This window comes from Pseudophryne corroboree, chromosome 3 (genome assembly GCF_028390025.1).
Source record: "Pseudophryne corroboree isolate aPseCor3 chromosome 3, aPseCor3.hap2, whole genome shotgun sequence".
In the NCBI taxonomy this organism is placed as follows: domain Eukaryota; kingdom Metazoa; phylum Chordata; class Amphibia; order Anura; family Myobatrachidae; genus Pseudophryne; species Pseudophryne corroboree.
In genome coordinates this window covers 13,034,304-13,053,589 of record NC_086446.1, presented here as the reverse complement: position 1 = coordinate 13,053,589, position 19,286 = coordinate 13,034,304, and the positions used below count along the sequence as shown (strand labels likewise).

Below are 19,286 nucleotides of genomic sequence, written 5' to 3'. Positions count from 1 at the left end.
GTTTGAGCTCCGCCTTCCTTCTATCATTCCCAGAAGGCAGCAGGAGCAGAGAGCAGCCATTGCTGTGTCTGGCAGCAGGTAATGATATTATTATTCTATAGGCTGAGCAGCTCTGAAGTCAGGTTTTGTACTACAGGGGGAGCAGCCTCTGGTGCCTTTTTATAGTGCAGCTGGAGCAGCCTGTGGTGCAGCATTATGGGCTGTGTAGCAGGGGTGAGGATATAGGGCAGCACACCCCTCTGTGATTATATATGTATGTATGAATGGGTGCTATGTGTGTAATATGTATGTGTAAAGGGAGGAGAATGATGGGATGCTGGGGTCCACATTAGTACAATGGGGTATAGACGGGTCCACTAGGAGCCACTGGCACTTTATGAGTTTGAGAGTGTGGGCTGGCTCCTCCCTCTATGCCCCTCCTACCAGACTCGGTCTAGAAAATGTGCCTGGAGGAGCCGCTCACAGCTAGGGGAGCTCCTAGGAGTTTCTCTGGTATTATTATTTTCTGAGTTTAGTTATGTGTATAATGCCCACATGTATATACCGCTATACCTGTGTATAATGCCCACGTGTATATACCGCTGCACCTGTGTATAATGCCCACATGTATATACCGCTGTACCTGTGTATAATGCCCACATGTATATACCGCTGTACCTGTGTATAATGCCCACATGTATATACCGCTGCGCCTGTGTATAATGCCCACATGTATATACCGCTGTACCTGTGTATAATGCCCACATGTATATACCGCTGCTCCTGTGTGTAATGCCCACATGTATATACCGCTGTACCTGTGTATAATGCCCACATGTATATACCGCTGCACCTGTGTATAATGCCCACATGTGTATACCGCTGCGCCTGTGTATAATGCCCACATGTATATACCGCTGCTCCTGTGTATAATGCCCACATGTATATACCGCTGCACCTGTGTATAATGCCCACATGTATATACCGCTGCTCCTGTGTGTAATGCCCACATGTATATACCACTGCTCCTGTGTATAATGCCCACATGTATATACCGCTGCTCCTGTGTATAATGCCCACATGTATATACCGCTGTACCTGTGTATAATGCCCACATGTATATACCGCTGTACCTGTGTATAATGCCCACATGTATATACCACTGCTCCTGTGTATAATGCCCACATGTATATACCGCTGCGCCTGTGTATAATGCCCACATGTGTATACCGCTGTGCCTGTGTATAATGCCCACATGTATATACCGCTGTACCTGTGTATAATGCCCACATGTATATACCACTGCTCCTGTGTATAATGCCCACATGTATATACCGCTGCTCCTGTGTGTAATGCCCACATGTATATACCGCTGTACCTGTGTATAATGCCCACATGTATATACCACTGCTCCTGTGTATAATGCCCACATGTATATACCGCTGCGCCTGTGTATAATGCCCACATGTATATACCGCTGTACCTGTGTATAATGCCCACATGTATATACCGCTGCTCCTGTGTATAATGCCCACATGTATATACCGCTGTACCTGTGTATAATGCCCACATGTATATACCGCTGTACCTGTGTATAATGCCCACATGTATATACCGCTGTACCTGTGTATAATGCCCACATGTATATACCGCTGCACCTGTGTATAATGCCCACATGTATATACCGCTGCACCTGTGTATAATGCCCACATGTATATACTGCTGCTCCTGTGTATAATGCCCACATGTATATACCGCTGCGCCTGTGTATAATGCCCACATGTATATACTGCTGCTCCTGTGTATAATGCCCACATGTATATACCGCTGTACCTGTGTATAATGCCCACATGTATATACCGCTGCACCTGTGTATAATGCCCACATGTATATACTGCTGCTCCTGTGTATAATGCCCACATGTATATACCGCTGCGCCTGTGTATATTGCCCACATGTATACCGCTGCACCTGTGTATAATGCCCACATGTATATACTGCTGCTCCTGTGTATAATGCCCACATGTATATACCGCTGTACCTGTGTATAGTGCCCACATGTATATACCGATGCGCCTGTGTATAATGCTCACATGTATATACCGCTGTACCTGTGTATAATGCCCACATGTATATACCCCTGCGCCTGTGTATAATGCCCACATGTGTATACCGCTGTACCTGTGTATAATGCCCACATGTGTATACCGCTGTGCCTGTGTATAATGCCCACATGTATATACCGCTGCGCCTGTGTATAATGCCCACATGTATATACCGCTGCACCTGTGTATAATGCCCACATGTATATACCGCTGTACCTGTGTATAATGCCCACATGTATATACCGCTGCGCCTGTGTATAATGCCCACATGTATATACCCCTGCGCCTGTGTATAATGCCCACATGTATATACTGCTGCTCCTGTGTATAATGCCCACATGTATATACCGCTGTACCTGTGTATAATGCCCACATGTATATACCGCTGCGCCTGTGTATAATGCCCACATGTATATACCGCTGCGCCTTTGTATAATTCCCACATGTATATACCGCTGTACCTGTGTATAATGCCCACATGTGTATACCGCTTTACCTGTGTATAATGCCCACATGTATATACCGATGCGCCTGTGTATAATGCCCACATGTATATAGCGCTGTACCTGTGTATAATGCCCACATGTGTATACCGCTGTACCTGTGTATAATGCCCACATGTATATACCGATGCGCCTGTGTATAATGCCCACATGTATATAGCGCTGTACCTGTGTATAATGCCCACATGTATATAGCGCTGTACCTGTGTATAATGCCCACATGTATATACTGCTGTACCTGTGTATAATGCCCACATGTGTATACCGCTGTACCTGTGTATAATGCCCACATGTGTATACCCCTGCGCCTGTGTATAATGCCCACATGTATATACCACTGTACCTGTGTATAATGCCCACATGTGTATACCGCTGTACCTGTGTATAATGCCCACATGTATATACTGCTGTACCTGTGTATAATGCCCACATGTGTATACCGCTGTACCTGTGTATAATGCCCACATGTGTATACCCCTGCGCCTGTGTATAATGCCCACATGTATATACCACTGTACCTGTGTATAATGCCCACATGTATATACTGCTATCTTTTATTAAGAAAAAATTGCAACATACATTACATAAATATGGTAAAACTCATAAAAATAGGACATACAATATACAATGTTGCCCAATAATCCAAACCAAAAAGCAACAAAGCTTGTATAACTATACGCAATGTCAAAATTGCTTAACATCTAAGCAAAAAACAACCTACTGTATTCGAACAACACATCTCATAACCATAAGCAATGAAAAGATGAATGAAGTCTTTTAGTCACATGCAAACCGCTTTAATGAAAAAACAGAAAAAAGAAAATCTACGGGAAGGTGAAGGATAGGAAGCCATAAGATGAACAAGAAAAGGACTTCTGCTACCCACTCAAGGGGGTTTCAGGTGGCGCCAGAGCCTGGACCACCCGACAGCATCCAACCTCTTCCTATCCATATCCATCATCCTCTTAACCTCGTGCAGAATATTTCCCACCACCTCCTCACAGGGGAGGACCTTTGCTCTGAGGGAAACCTGACACCGTGCACCCCATGTGTGAAACCTAACTGCTAAACTAACTATAAAAATTGTGGTTAAATCAAACCTTCTATACCCTTTGAACGCCCCATAAACCCACTCAGGGTAACTAAGCCCCGAAAGTCACGGGATGCGTAAGGCCCTTGATACCGCTCTGTAAACCTTTATATTGAAGGGACACTCAAGGAGGAAATGGTCCATTGTCTCCACCTCCCCTAGACATTCCTCACGTGGGCAGCCACGATCATTGGCACTTCGACACTTGAGGTTACCCCGCACATAAAGCCTCCCTTGGAAAGAAAGCCAGGCAATATCTCTGAACTTCAGTGGGATTCTTTGAGAATTAATCAAAGACAACCCATCTGAGCAGACACTGTCTGGGCAGTCCCTTAACGACAGCGGAGCATAAAAGTGAGTCTGCAAAATTCTTCTCTCCAACTCCCTTCTAGAGAAGTTTTTGACTTCACCCACCTCCAGCCCCCAAAGCCTCGTCATCTTCAAGCACAGTATAACGTAGATCGGGAGGTAGCCATGCCGGACTCGAAAGGTTTTTACTTGGCCACCATCCATCCATAACCTGAGGAAGGGAAACACCCAGGCCCTAAAACTCTCTACCCATCGAGGGGGAGTTCCTAGAAACAAACTCCCTAGATTCAGTTTTAAAAACGTTGTAGCAAAAAACACCACAGGGTTGACCATACTCAGCCCCCCCTGTTCCCTCGATCTGTAGGTGATCCCTCTCTTAACCAGATTCATTCTATTCCCCCATAACATCAGGAAGAATAAAGAATTCATCTTGGTCCACAAAGACTGTGGCAAGAAGCACACATAACTGACATACAGAAAAAGCGGAATCAGATAGGTTTTGCATAAGTCAACCCTCTCCCTGAGAGAAAGTTGCCACCTTCTCCAGGACTGCACCTTCCTGGTAGCATCTTCCAGCCTCTTCTCCCAATTCTGAGTGGCATAATCACCACGGCCAAATTTGATACCTAAAATTTTTATCTCTGGACTGGCGCGGGGGAGGCTATCCGGAAGGGTAAATTCATCACCTTCCTCCCCCATCCAGAAAGCTTCACTTATCCTGATTGATTCTGGAGCACGAAGCCTCAGAGTACTCACAGATAAGATGTTCCATGCCACGTGCCTCTGCCACAGATGACAGGACCACAGTAACATCGTCTGCGTAGGCCACCACCCTCAGCGGCAACCCAGGGCCCAGCTGAACCCCTGCCACAGCACCGCTCTCAATCCTCCGCACAAAAGGATCAATTGCAAATACATATAGAAGGGGGCTCAGGGGACACCCCTGATGGACACCCGAGTCGACCGCAAAAGCAGGGCCTACCCAGCCATTGACAAGTGGGAAGCTCTCAGCCTGATTGTAAATGACACGTAGCCAATCTACCACCCTCGCTGGAAGACCATACCTCTCCAGCACAGCCCACAGGTACTGATGATTAACTCGGTCAAAAGCCTTGGACTGATCCAATGCCAGCAAATACTTGCCCCATTTTTCAGCACGACATTGCTCCACAGCCTCCCGGATGCCAAGGACAGCACTAAAGGTGCTTCGGCCTTTTACAGTGCAATGCTGAGACGGAGAAAGTAACAGCCCGGAAACTTCCATCAGCCGATTAAAAAGTACCTTTGCCAGAATCTTTCTGTCTGTATTGAGAAGAGCGATGGGGCGCCAGTTCTCAACACGCACCGGGTCCCTACCTTTAGACAATAATATGAGAGCAGAGGATCTCATAGAGGGAGGGAGTGATCCCTTACCCAGGCTTTCATTAAATACCTCCATGAGATGAGGAGCCAATATGTCTGAAAAAGCTTTAAAAAATTCAGATGTTAACCCATCTGTGCCCGGAGATTTTTTTATAGACAAACCGTCTATGGCTCTCTTGACCTCCTCCACTGTCACATCACTGCCCAAAGAGTCAAAAGAAGGATCAAGTTGCTCAAGTCCAGGTGTCTCCCTCAGAAACTGATCCATCCTCTCTCTGATGAGTGGCTGCTCAGACAAAAGGCTGGAGTAATAGGACCTGATGACTCCCAAAATACCCTCCCTGTCTTCATGAAGAGTACCCTGGTCATCAAACAGGCCCCTGACCTCCCTCAAATCAACTGATTTTCTGCAACTCTGGTAGGGATCAGGCGAGTGGTATTTTCCATAATCCCTCTCCAGACTCAAAGAAGCCAGGCGATCGTACTGATATTCCTTCATCTGAGCCTTCACCCGGGAGATTTCCCCACTATCTCCACGCTCAGAGATCAAGAAATCCAGTTTCTTTCTCAGGCTCTGGTAGATACATCTTTTTGTCAAGTTTTTCCTGGCTACCAGCCTTTGAAAAAGCCTTCGAGTCCTCTTTTTACACTCCTCCCACCACTCAGACCTACTCCAACCAGCCTCCAGAAGCGTTTCCTGTAGTTGAAGAAAGTCTCTAAAGGACTGTCTAACTCCCTCCTCCTTTAGGAGCTCGGAATTCAAACGCCAAAGGCCCCGCCCTTTCTGAGGGGTTTCTGAGACGTTCAAAGCAACACACAGAAAAACGTGATCGGAGAACTCTACTGGCTTTGTCTCAGGAGGCAAAGTTTTCGAGGACTCCTTAACAAAAAACCTATCTATCCTAGACCTACGACTACCACAATGATAGGTGAAACCTGTGAGGTCTGGGAAATGGCGAACGTGCACATCCACCAGACCAGCCTCTCTAACCATGCTAACTAGAAAATTAGAATCATAGCCCAGGGTCGCCTTTGTGTCCCCTCTGTCTTTTGGCCTAATGACGGTGTTAAAATCACCTCCAAAGACAATCTGCCGGGCCGTAAAAAGAAACGGTTTTATCTCCCTGAAAAGACATTTCCTGTCCCACTTTGAATGGGGCCCATAGATGTTTATTAGCCTCAGGTCATGTCCTGTCAGGTTGACATCTAAAACCATGCACCTACCTACCTGTAAATCTATAATCCTGTGCACGTTTACCATATCAGTAAAAAGTACTGCCAACCCACTGGACGCCTCGGCCGCAAGAGACCAGAAGGAAGGCCCCCGCTTCCACTGACACTTGGCCCGATGGAGTGTGGCCAAGTCACCTACCCTGGTCTCCTGCAAAAATAAAAAGTCAACATCAACCGTGTTGAAAAAATCGAAGGCCAAGAAACGAGCACGTTCAGAAAACACGGAAGCCACATTAATGGTGGCACATCGTATAGGTTGGGGATCCATGTTTCTTGGATTATAGAGGTAGGACCCCATTCACTTTTTCTTTGCTTGTCTTTTAGAATCCTCATCCGAGGATCCTACTCTTTTACACGTAACCCCGAAGGGAAGAACATCCTCATCAGACAAAGAGATTTCTTCCACCTCCCCCTCCTCCACCCCACCAACAACTGAGATCGCAGTGTCACAGAACAGACCCTTAGATCCCTGTACAACAACACGCTCCCTAGTATCACACCCCTCCCCATTTGCAACCCTGTCTGGGGGAGGATCCGGATCAGGGACTTTTGGGGCACTAATACAAGAACCGCCCCCAGGATCATCCCCACCAGAGGACGCCAAAGGAGAATAGCTAAGGCTCCCCGCCTCAAGGCTAGGAGTCTCCTCCACCACCATCACCTCTCCCGGAGATTGAGGGGCCTTCCCCTCTGAACTCTGCACTACCTCAACCTTATTTAATAACGGTACCAAGGCCTGGCTTAACTCTGTCCCTGTAGGATCCCACTCTAGATCCCCCTGAGAACTATCTAAGTGCTTGGTTTTGCTCTGAACTTTACCACATCCCCCCTTTTCCTGTTTAGCTTTGACCGTAACTGCCACCCCATCAACAGAAAGATTAGAGGCCTGTTTTGGCTTTTTACTTTTAGAAGTATTCGGAACAAACACTAGCTCTTTTCCCCCAACCATGACTACCTCCCCCTCATCCTCCTCATCAGCAGAGGACAAAACGTCAAACCTATTAGAGCATACAACGTCCACCCCCTTCTTTTTCAGCTTCTTCCTCCTGCCTTTACTCACTGCCTGAAAAGATGCTTCCCCCCTTTCGACCTGTACTTTCCCTACCCCGCCAGCTTCTAGTTTCCTCAACATATCCTGATGCTGTAAAGCAACCACCATGTTATCCTCATGACTGGGCCTGATTTCTAGTGCCTCCTCAACCACCCCTGCATCATGATTATGCAATGCTTTAGGGCACCGACTATAGGGATGGCCATCCGCTCCGCAGAGATTGCACTTCACCTTATTACACTCACGGGACCCATGCCCCATCTGGCCACACAAAGCACATTTAACAACCGTACAATCATTACTAAGGTGGCGAAAGTCACCACACTTGTGACAAGTTCTGGGCTGCCCAGGATAGAAGCACTGAAGCCGGTCACGGCCAATATAAGCAGCAGATGGTATGTGCTTAGTCTCAGCCCCTACCTGGTGCAACCTCACAAAGGTCGAATAGGCACCACCCCAGACCCCCTTAGTGTAATCAAATTTCTCAAGCGGGGACAACACTGTGCAGGACCTGGACAACCAATATACGATATCCGCAGACGGTAGTGACTCATTGCGCACCAGAACAGTAATCTTTACCCTATCTTGCCTGGTGATGGTGTTGGTTTTAAAATGGCAATACGGCTCCTTGGTCTTGTTCTTCTCCCATTGGGAGCCAAAAGCTTGCAAGCCATTCAGGGAGAGGAAGCTCAGATCAAAGTCGGGAGTTCTCACCGGATGGATGCACGCAAAAAGGTCTGCGGCCCTAAAACCAAGCGAGAATACTATATCCAAGAACTCCGACTTTGAAGGAGCCTCCCCCTCCCCTACCCATCTAAACTGAACCACATTGCGCCTTTTTATAGGCTGACCCCCACTTACCCCAAGCTGAGGACCAGTACTAGCCCAACCAGAACCCTCCAAAGTTTTGGCATATGAACCAGATCCTGGTCTAACCACAGGAGGGATTACAGGGAGACCCTTGGGTGCCTGAACATTTACTTTCTTACTGACCTCTATACCCGCACTACCAGCCCCACCAGCCATCCTAGTTTGGTTTGCCTGGATCAAGCTTACGGCCGCTAAAGCCCTCACAGGCATATCCATATCTCCGTAAACTGTTTCTACCAGTGTAGTCTCCTCAGGGGTTAAGCTGCTCTTATCAACTGCCGGCAGTCCTTGGGCCAGTCTTTGCCCAGTTTTCAATATGGCTTCATACTCCGGAATTCCCATTGATGCAGTTAATGATGTCACTCGCGATATCACACATGATGCGTCTTTGGCCCCGCCCCCCTCAGCCACCACAGCGACTAAGCCAGAGCCAGTCGCTGCTGGCTTACAGGGAGAGCCAGCCTCAGCATCTACCACGGCCCGCACCGTCCCCATATCCGCAGCTTCAGAGACAAGTGCATCGGGAGCAAGTCCACAGGAAGCAGTAGCAGCCACCAGAGCTCCGGCACCCGCCGTCAACCCGGCAGCCACCATGCCCCCTGCACTGCCACCACCCAGCACTCTCTCTGGGAGAGACGCCTCCCCCTCATGGAAAGCACAGGATGTCGTCATCGCAGGGTTCCCTTCGGTATCCACGGCACCAGACGCAGTCCCAGAGGTTTCACCTCCATCATGACCCACGATATCCACCACTTCTTCTGCAGTCTGGCTGCCCACCTCCATGTCTTCCACTGGAAATATGAGCCCAGATGCCGCCACAGAACCCGGCGGGACTGGGCTGCCATCACATCCGCATTCTTGTCCTGGTGTGGACTCTAGCAGTGCTTTTTCCTTTTGCAATAGAGCCTGATCGTGCAACATTTTAATCCTCTTTTTAACTGCAGCCAAAGTGTCATTTAGCTCCCAAAGTTCATCTTTCAGGGCAACTCTCTCCCATCTGGTGCTACAGTTACGCCTTCTTTTTTTATAAGTAATGCGAGAGTATATACGGTTCTGCTCCATTCTTAATTCCTCTAGACTCATATTCATGTATTTCTCATTAGAGGATGTTGAATCCTCCAGGCTGCAATCAGAAACCTCAGCATCTCCACCTGCAACACTAACCCCCGCCCCACCACAGGCAAGTTCATTCACCTTATCACCTCCCTGAGTTACCTCACTCAGAGAGCCGGCATCCTGCGGTTTGGGGGTCTCCAGTTGGGGATCCTGTTTCATCACCGGACCCACACTCACTGGAAATGCTGTACTGTCCAAATCCTCCAGCACTGAGGCTTCCACTGCAATAGGTATGTCAGAATTCCCAGGGCCTCCCTCAGGCCTTGCAGCCTGGGACTCTCCATCATCCTCCTCCCCAGGAGGATCCATCCTCCCCTGGGAGGCTCCCAGGGGAAACACTGCAGGCTTTTAAGAAGAACCAGGGCCTAGGAGCTATACACTGTGCATCTGTGTAGAATGCTCACATGTATATACCGCTGCGCCTGTGTATAATTCCCACATGTATATACCGCTGCGCCTGTGTATAATGCCCACATGTATATACTGCTGCACCTGTGTGTAATGCCCACATGTATATACCGCTGCACCTGTGTATAATGCCCACATGTGTATACCGCTGTGCCTGTGTATAATGCCCACATGTGTATACTGCTGTACCTGTGTATAATGCCCACATGTATATACCGCTGCGCCTGTGTATAATGCCCACATGTATATACCGCTGTGCCTGTGTATAATGCCCACATGTGTATACCGCTGTGCCTGTGTATAATGCCCACATGTGTATACCGCTGTGCCTGTGTATAATGCCCACATGTGTATACCGCTGTACCTGTGTATAATGCCCACATGTGTATACTGCTGTACCTGTGTATAATGCCCACATGTATATACCGCTGCGCCTGTGTATAATGCCCACATGTATATACCGCTGCGCCTGTGTATAATGCCCACATGTATATACCGCTGCGCCTGTGTATAATGCCCACATGTATATACCGCTGTACCTGTGTATAATGCCCACATGTATATACCGCTGCGCCTGTGTATAATGCCCACATGTATATACCGCTGTACCTGTGTATAATGCCCACATGTATATACCGCTGCGCCTGTGTATAATGCCCACATGTATATACCGCTGCACCTGTGTATAATGCCCACATGTATATACCGCTGCGCCTGTGTATAATTCCCACATGTATATACCGCTGTACCTGTGTATAATGCCCACATGTATATACCCCTGCGCCTGTGTATAATGCCCACATGTATATACCGCTGTACCTGTGTATAATGCCCACATGTATATACCGCTGTACCTGTGTATAGTGCCCACATGTATATACCGCTGCGCCTGTGTATAATGCCCACATGTATATACCGCTGCGCCTGTGTATAATGCCCACATGTATATACCCCTGCGCCTGTGTATAATGCCCACATGTATATACCGCTGTACCTGTGTATAATGCCCACATGTATATACCGCTGCGCCTGTGTATAATGCCCACATGTATATACCGCTGCGCCTGTGTATAATGATCACATGTATATACCGCTGCGCCTGTGTATAATGCCCACATGTATATACCGCTGCGCCTGTGTATAATGCCCACATGTATATACCGCTGTACCTGTGTATAATGCCCACATGTATATACCGCTGCGCCTGTGTATAATGCCCACATGTATATACCGCTGCGCCTGTGTATAGTGCCCACATGTATATACCGCTGCTCCTGTGTATAATGCCCACATGTATATACCGCTGTACCTGTGTATAATGCCCACATGTATATACCGCTGCGCCTGTGTATAATGCCCACATGTATATACCGCTGCGCCTGTGTATAGTGCCCACATGTATATACCGCTGCGCCTGTGTATAATGCCCACATGTATATACCGCTGCGCCTGTGTATAATGCCCACATGTATATACCGCTGCGCCTGTGTATAATGCCCACATGTATAGACCGCTGCACCTGTGTATAATGCCCACATGTATATACCGCTGTACCTGTGTATAATGCCCACATGTATATACCCCTGCGCCTGTGTATAATGCCCACATGTATATACCGCTGCGCCTGTGTATAATGCCCACATGTATATACCGCTGCGCCTGTGTATAATGCCCACATGTATATACCGCTGTGCCTGTGTATAATGCCCACATGTATATACCGCTGTACCTGTGTATAATGCCCACATGTATATACCGCTGCGCCTGTGTATAATGCCCACATGTATATACCGCTGCACCTGTGTATAATGCCCACATGTATATACCGCTGCGCCTGTGTATAATTCCCACATGTATATACCGCTGTACCTGTGTATAATGCCCACATGTATATACCCCTGCGCCTGTGTATAATGCCCACATGTATATACCGCTGTACCTGTGTATAATGCCCACATGTATATACCGCTGTACCTGTGTATAGTGCCCACATGTATATACCGCTGCGCCTGTGTATAATGCCCACATGTATATACCGCTGCGCCTGTGTATAATGCCCACATGTATATACCCCTGCGCCTGTGTATAATGCCCACATGTATATACCGCTGCGCCTGTGTATAATTCCCACATGTATATACCGCTGCGCCTGTGTATAATGCCCACATGTATATACTGCTGCACCTGTGTGTAATGCCCACATGTATATACCGCTGCACCTGTGTATAATGCCCACATGTGTATACCGCTGTGCCTGTGTATAATGCCCACATGTGTATACTGCTGTACCTGTGTATAATGCCCACATGTATATACCGCTGCGCCTGTGTATAATGCCCACATGTATATACCGCTGTGCCTGTGTATAATGCCCACATGTGTATACCGCTGTGCCTGTGTATAATGCCCACATGTGTATACCGCTGTGCCTGTGTATAATGCCCACATGTGTATACCGCTGTACCTGTGTATAATGCCCACATGTGTATACTGCTGTACCTGTGTATAATGCCCACATGTATATACCGCTGCGCCTGTGTATAATGCCCACATGTATATACCGCTGCGCCTGTGTATAATGCCCACATGTATATACCGCTGCGCCTGTGTATAATGCCCACATGTATATACCGCTGTACCTGTGTATAATGCCCACATGTATATACCGCTGCGCCTGTGTATAATGCCCACATGTATATACCGCTGTACCTGTGTATAATGCCCACATGTATATACCGCTGCGCCTGTGTATAATGCCCACATGTATATACCGCTGCACCTGTGTATAATGCCCACATGTATATACCGCTGCGCCTGTGTATAATTCCCACATGTATATACCGCTGTACCTGTGTATAATGCCCACATGTATATACCCCTGCGCCTGTGTATAATGCCCACATGTATATACCGCTGTACCTGTGTATAATGCCCACATGTATATACCGCTGTACCTGTGTATAGTGCCCACATGTATATACCGCTGCGCCTGTGTATAATGCCCACATGTATATACCGCTGCGCCTGTGTATAATGCCCACATGTATATACCCCTGCGCCTGTGTATAATGCCCACATGTATATACCGCTGTACCTGTGTATAATGCCCACATGTATATACCGCTGCGCCTGTGTATAATGCCCACATGTATATACCGCTGCGCCTGTGTATAATGATCACATGTATATACCGCTGCGCCTGTGTATAATGCCCACATGTATATACCGCTGCGCCTGTGTATAATGCCCACATGTATATACCGCTGTACCTGTGTATAATGCCCACATGTATATACCGCTGCGCCTGTGTATAATGCCCACATGTATATACCGCTGCGCCTGTGTATAGTGCCCACATGTATATACCGCTGCTCCTGTGTATAATGCCCACATGTATATACCGCTGTACCTGTGTATAATGCCCACATGTATATACCGCTGCGCCTGTGTATAATGCCCACATGTATATACCGCTGCGCCTGTGTATAGTGCCCACATGTATATACCGCTGCGCCTGTGTATAATGCCCACATGTATATACCGCTGCGCCTGTGTATAATGCCCACATGTATATACCGCTGCGCCTGTGTATAATGCCCACATGTATAGACCGCTGCACCTGTGTATAATGCCCACATGTATATACCGCTGTACCTGTGTATAATGCCCACATGTATATACCCCTGCGCCTGTGTATAATGCCCACATGTATATACCGCTGCGCCTGTGTATAATGCCCACATGTATATACCGCTGCGCCTGTGTATAATGCCCACATGTATATACCGCTGTGCCTGTGTATAATGCCCACATGTATATACCGCTGCGCCTGTGTATAATGCCCACATGTATATACCGCTGCGCCTGTGTATAGTGCCCACATGTATATACCGCTGCTCCTGTGTATAATGCCCACATGTATATACCGCTGCACCTGTGTATAATGCCCACATGTATATACCGCTGCGCCTGTGTATAGTGCCCACATGTATATACCCCTGCGCCTGTGTATAATGCCCACATGTATATACCGCTGCGCCTGTGTATAATGCCCACATGTATATACCCCTGCGCCTGTGTATAATGCCCACATGTATATACCGCTGCGCCTGTGTATAATGCCCACATGTATATACCGCTGCGCCTGTGTATAGTGCCCACATGTATATACCGCTGCGCCTGTGTATAGTGCCCACATGTATATACCGCTGTACCTGTGTATAGTGCCCACATGTATATACCGCTGTACCTGTGTATAATGCCCACATGTATATACCGCTGCGCCTGTGTATAATGCCCACATGTATATACCGCTGTACCTGTGTATAATGCCCACATGTATATACCGCTGCGCCTGTGTATAGTGCCCACATGTATATACCGCTGCGCCTGTGTATAGTGCCCACATGTATATACCGCTGCGCCTGTGTATAATGCCCACATGTATATACCGCTGCGCCTGTGTATAATGCCCACATGTATATACCGCTGTGCCTGTGTATAATGCCCACATGTATATACCGCTGCGCCTGTGTATAATGCCCACATGTATATACCGCTGCGCCTGTGTATAATGCCCACATGTATATACCGCTGCGCCTGTGTATAATGCCCACATGTATATACCGCTGCGCCTGTGTATAATGCCCACATGTATATACCGCTGCGCCTGTGTATAGTGCCCACATGTATATACCCCTGCGCCTGTGTATAATGCCCACATGTATATACCGCTGCGCCTGTGTATAATGCCCACATGTATATACCGCTGCGCCTGTGTATAGTGCCCACATGTATATACCGCTGCGCCTGTGTATAATGCCCACATGTATATACCGCTGCGCCTGTGTATAGTGCCCACATGTATATACCGCTGTACCTGTGTATAGTGCCCACATGTATATACCGCTGCGCCTGTGTATAGTGCCCACATGTATATACCGCTGCACCTGTGTATAATGCCCACATGTATAGACCGCTGCACCTGTGTATAATGCCCACATGTATATACCGCTGTACCTGTGTATAATGCCCACATGTATAGACCGCTGCACCTGTGTATAATGCCCACATGTATATACTGCTGCTCCTGTGTATAATGCCCACATGTATATACTGCTGCTCCTGTGTATAATGCCCACATGTATATACCCCTGCGCCTGTGTATAATTCCCACATGGTATATACCGCTGCGCCTGTGTATAATGTATATACTGCTGCACCTGTGTATAATGTATAATGCCCACATGTATATACCCCTGCGCCTGTGTATAATTCCCACATGGTATATACCGCTGCGCCTGTGTATAATGCCCACATGTATATACTGCTGCTCCTGTGTATAATGCCCACATGGTATATACTGCTGCGCCTGTGTATAATGCCCACATGTATATACTGCTGCTCCTGTGTATAATGCCCACATGTATATACTTCTGCACCTGTGTATAATGCCCACATGGTATATACCGCTGCGCCTGTGTATAATGCCCACATGTATATACTGCTGCTCCTGTGTATAATGCCCACATGTATATACCCCTGCGCCTGTGTATAATGCCCACATGTATATACCGCTGCGCCTGTGTATAATGCCCACATGTATATACCGCTGTACCTGTGTATAATGCCCACATGTATATACCCCTGCGCCTGTGTATAGTGCCCACATGTATATACCGCTGTGCCTGTGTATAATGCCCACATGTATATACTGCTGTACCTGTGTATAATGCCCACATGTATATACCGCTGCGCCTGTGTATAATGCCCACATGTATATACCGCTGCGCCTGTGTATAGTGCCCACATGTATATACCGCTGCGCCTGTGTATAATGCCCACATGTATATACCGCTGCGCCTGTGTATAATGCCCACATGTATATACCGCTGCGCCTGTGTATAATGCCCACATGTATATACCCCTGCGCCTGTGTATAATGCCCACATGTATATACCGCTGCGCCTGTGTATAATGCCCACATGTATATACCGCTGTACCTGTGTATAATGCCCACATGTATATACCCCTGCGCCTGTGTATAATGCCCACATGTATATACCGCTGCACCTGTGTATAATGCCCACATGTATATACCGCTGTACCTGTGTATAATGCCCACATGTATATACCGCTGTACCTGTGTATAATGCCCACATGTATATACCGCTGTACCTGTGTATAATGCCCACATGTATATACCGCTGTACCTGTGTATAATGCCCACATGTATATACCGCTGCACCTGTGTATATTGCCCACATGTATACCGCTGCACCTGTGTATAATACCCACATGTATATACCGCTGCGCCTGTGTATAATACCCACATGTATATACCGCTGCGCCTGTGTATAATGCCCACATGTATATAGCGCTGCGCCTGTGTATAATGTCCACATGTATATACCGCTGCGCCTGTGTATAATGCCCACATGTGTATACCGCTGTACCTGTGTATAATGTCCACATGTATATACCGCTGCGCCTGTGTATAATGCCCACATGTATATAGCGCTGCGCCTGTGTATAATGCCCACATGTATATACCGCTGCGCCTGTGTATAATGCCCACATGTATATACCGCTGCGCCTGTGTATAATGCCCACATGTATATACCGCTGCGCCTGTGTATAATGCCCACATGTATATACCGCTGCGCCTGTGTATAATGCCCACATGTATATACCGCTGTACCTGTGTATAATGCCCACATGTATATACCGCTGCGCCTGTGTATAATGCCCACATGTATATACCGCTGCGCCTGTGTATAATGCCCACATGTATATACCGCTGCGCCTGTGTATAGTGCCCACATGTATATACCGCTGCTCCTGTGTATAATGCCCACATGTATATACCGCTGTACCTGTGTATAATGCCCACATGTATATACCGCTGCGCCTGTGTATAGTGCCCACATGTATATACCCCTGCGCCTGTGTATAATGCCCACATGTATATACCGCTGCGCCTGTGTATAATGCCCACATGTATATACCGCTGCGCCTGTGTATAGTGCCCACATGTATATACCGCTGCGCCTGTGTATAATGCCCACATGTATATACCGCTGCGCCTGTGTATAGTGCCCACATGTATATACCGCTGTACCTGTGTATAGTGCCCACATGTATATACCGCTGCGCCTGTGTATAGTGCCCACATGTATATACCGCTGCACCTGTGTATAATGCCCACATGTATAGACCGCTGCACCTGTGTATAATGCCCACATGTATATACCGCTGCGCCTGTGTATAGTGCCCACATGTATATACCGCTGCACCTGTGTATAGTGCCCACATGTATATACCGCTGCGCCTGTGTATAATGCCCACATGTATATACCGCTGCGCCTGTGTATAATGCCCACATGTATATACCGCTGCTCCTGTGTATAATGCCCACATGTATATACCGCTGCGCCTGTGTATAATGCCCACATGTATATACCGCTGTACCTGTGTATAATGCCCACATGTATAGACCGCTGCTCCTGTGTATAATGCCCACATGTATATACCGCTGCTCCTGTGTATAATGTATAATGCCCACATGTATATACCCCTGCGCCTGTGTATAATTCCCACATGGTATATACCGCTGCGCCTGTGTATAATGTATATACTGCTGCACCTGTGTATAATGCCCACATGTATATACCCCTGCGCCTGTGTATAATTCCCACATGGTATATACCGCTGCGCCTGTGTATAATGCCCACATGTATATACTGCTGCTCCTGTGTATAATGCCCACATGTATATACTGCTGCTCCTGTGTATAATGCCCACATGGTATATACTGCTGCTCCTGTGTATAATGCCCACATGTATATACTGCTGTACCTGTGTATAATGCCCACATGGTATATACTGCTGCGCCTGTGTATAATACTCACATGTATATACCGCTGCACCTGTGTATAATGCCCACATGTATAGACCGCTGCACCTGTGTATAATGCCCACATGTATATACCGCTGCGCCTGTGTATAGTGCCCACATGTATATACCGCTGCACCTGTGTATAATGCCCACATGTATATACCGCTGCGCCTGTGTATAATGCCCACATGTATATACCGCTGCGCCTGTGTATAATGCCCACATGTATATACCGCTGCTCCTGTGTATAATGCCCACATGTATATACCGCTGCGCCTGTGTATAATGCCCACATGTATATACCGCTGTACCTGTGTATAATGCCCACATGTATATACCGCTGTACCTGTGTATAATGCCCACATGTATATACCGCTGTACCTGTGTATAATGCCCACATGTATATACCGCTGTACCTGTGTATAATGCCCACATGTATATACCGCTGTACCTGTGTATAATGCCCACATGTATATACCGCTGCACCTGTGTATATTGCCCACATGTATACCGCTGCACCTGTGTATAATACCCACATGTATATACCGCTGCGCCTGTGTATAATACCCACATGTATATACCGCTGCGCCTGTGTATAATGCCCACATGTATATAGCGCTGCGCCTGTGTATAATGTCCACATGTATATACCGCTGCGCCTGTGTATAATGCCCACATGTGTATACCGCTGTACCTGTGTATAATGTCCACATGTATATACCGCTGCGCCTGTGTATAATGCCCACATGTATATAGCGCTGCGCCTGTGTATAATGCCCACATGTATATACCGCTGCGCCTGTGTATAATGCCCACATGTATATACCGCTGCGCCTGTGTATAATGCCCACATGTATATACCGCTGCGCCTGTGTATAATGCCCACATGTATATACCGCTGCGCCTGTGTATAATGCCCACATGTATATACCGCTGTACCTGTGTATAATGCCCACATGTATATACCGCTGCGCCTGTGTATAATGCCCACATGTATATACCGCTGCGCCTGTGTATAATGCCCACATGTATATACCGCTGCGCCTGTGTATAGTGCCCACATGTATATACCGCTGCTCCTGTGTATAATGCCCACATGTATATACCGCTGTACCTGTGTATAATGCCCACATGTATATACCGCTGCGCCTGTGTATAGTGCCCACATGTATATACCCCTGCGCCTGTGTATAATGCCCACATGTATATACCGCTGCGCCTGTGTATAATGCCCACATGTATATACCGCTGCGCCTGTGTATAGTGCCCACATGTATATACCGCTGCGCCTGTGTATAATGCCCACATGTATATACCGCTGCGCCTGTGTATAGTGCCCACATGTATATACCGCTGTACCTGT

General features: G+C 47.5%; 1 protein-coding gene across 1 annotated transcript in view; it reads left to right on the top strand.

The window, feature by feature from the left end:
• Window positions 1–19,286, top strand: part of LOC135056945 (uncharacterized) — a 904,883-nt gene that overhangs the window by 377,064 nt on the left and 508,533 nt on the right. The gene's annotated exons all lie outside the window — the stretch shown is intronic.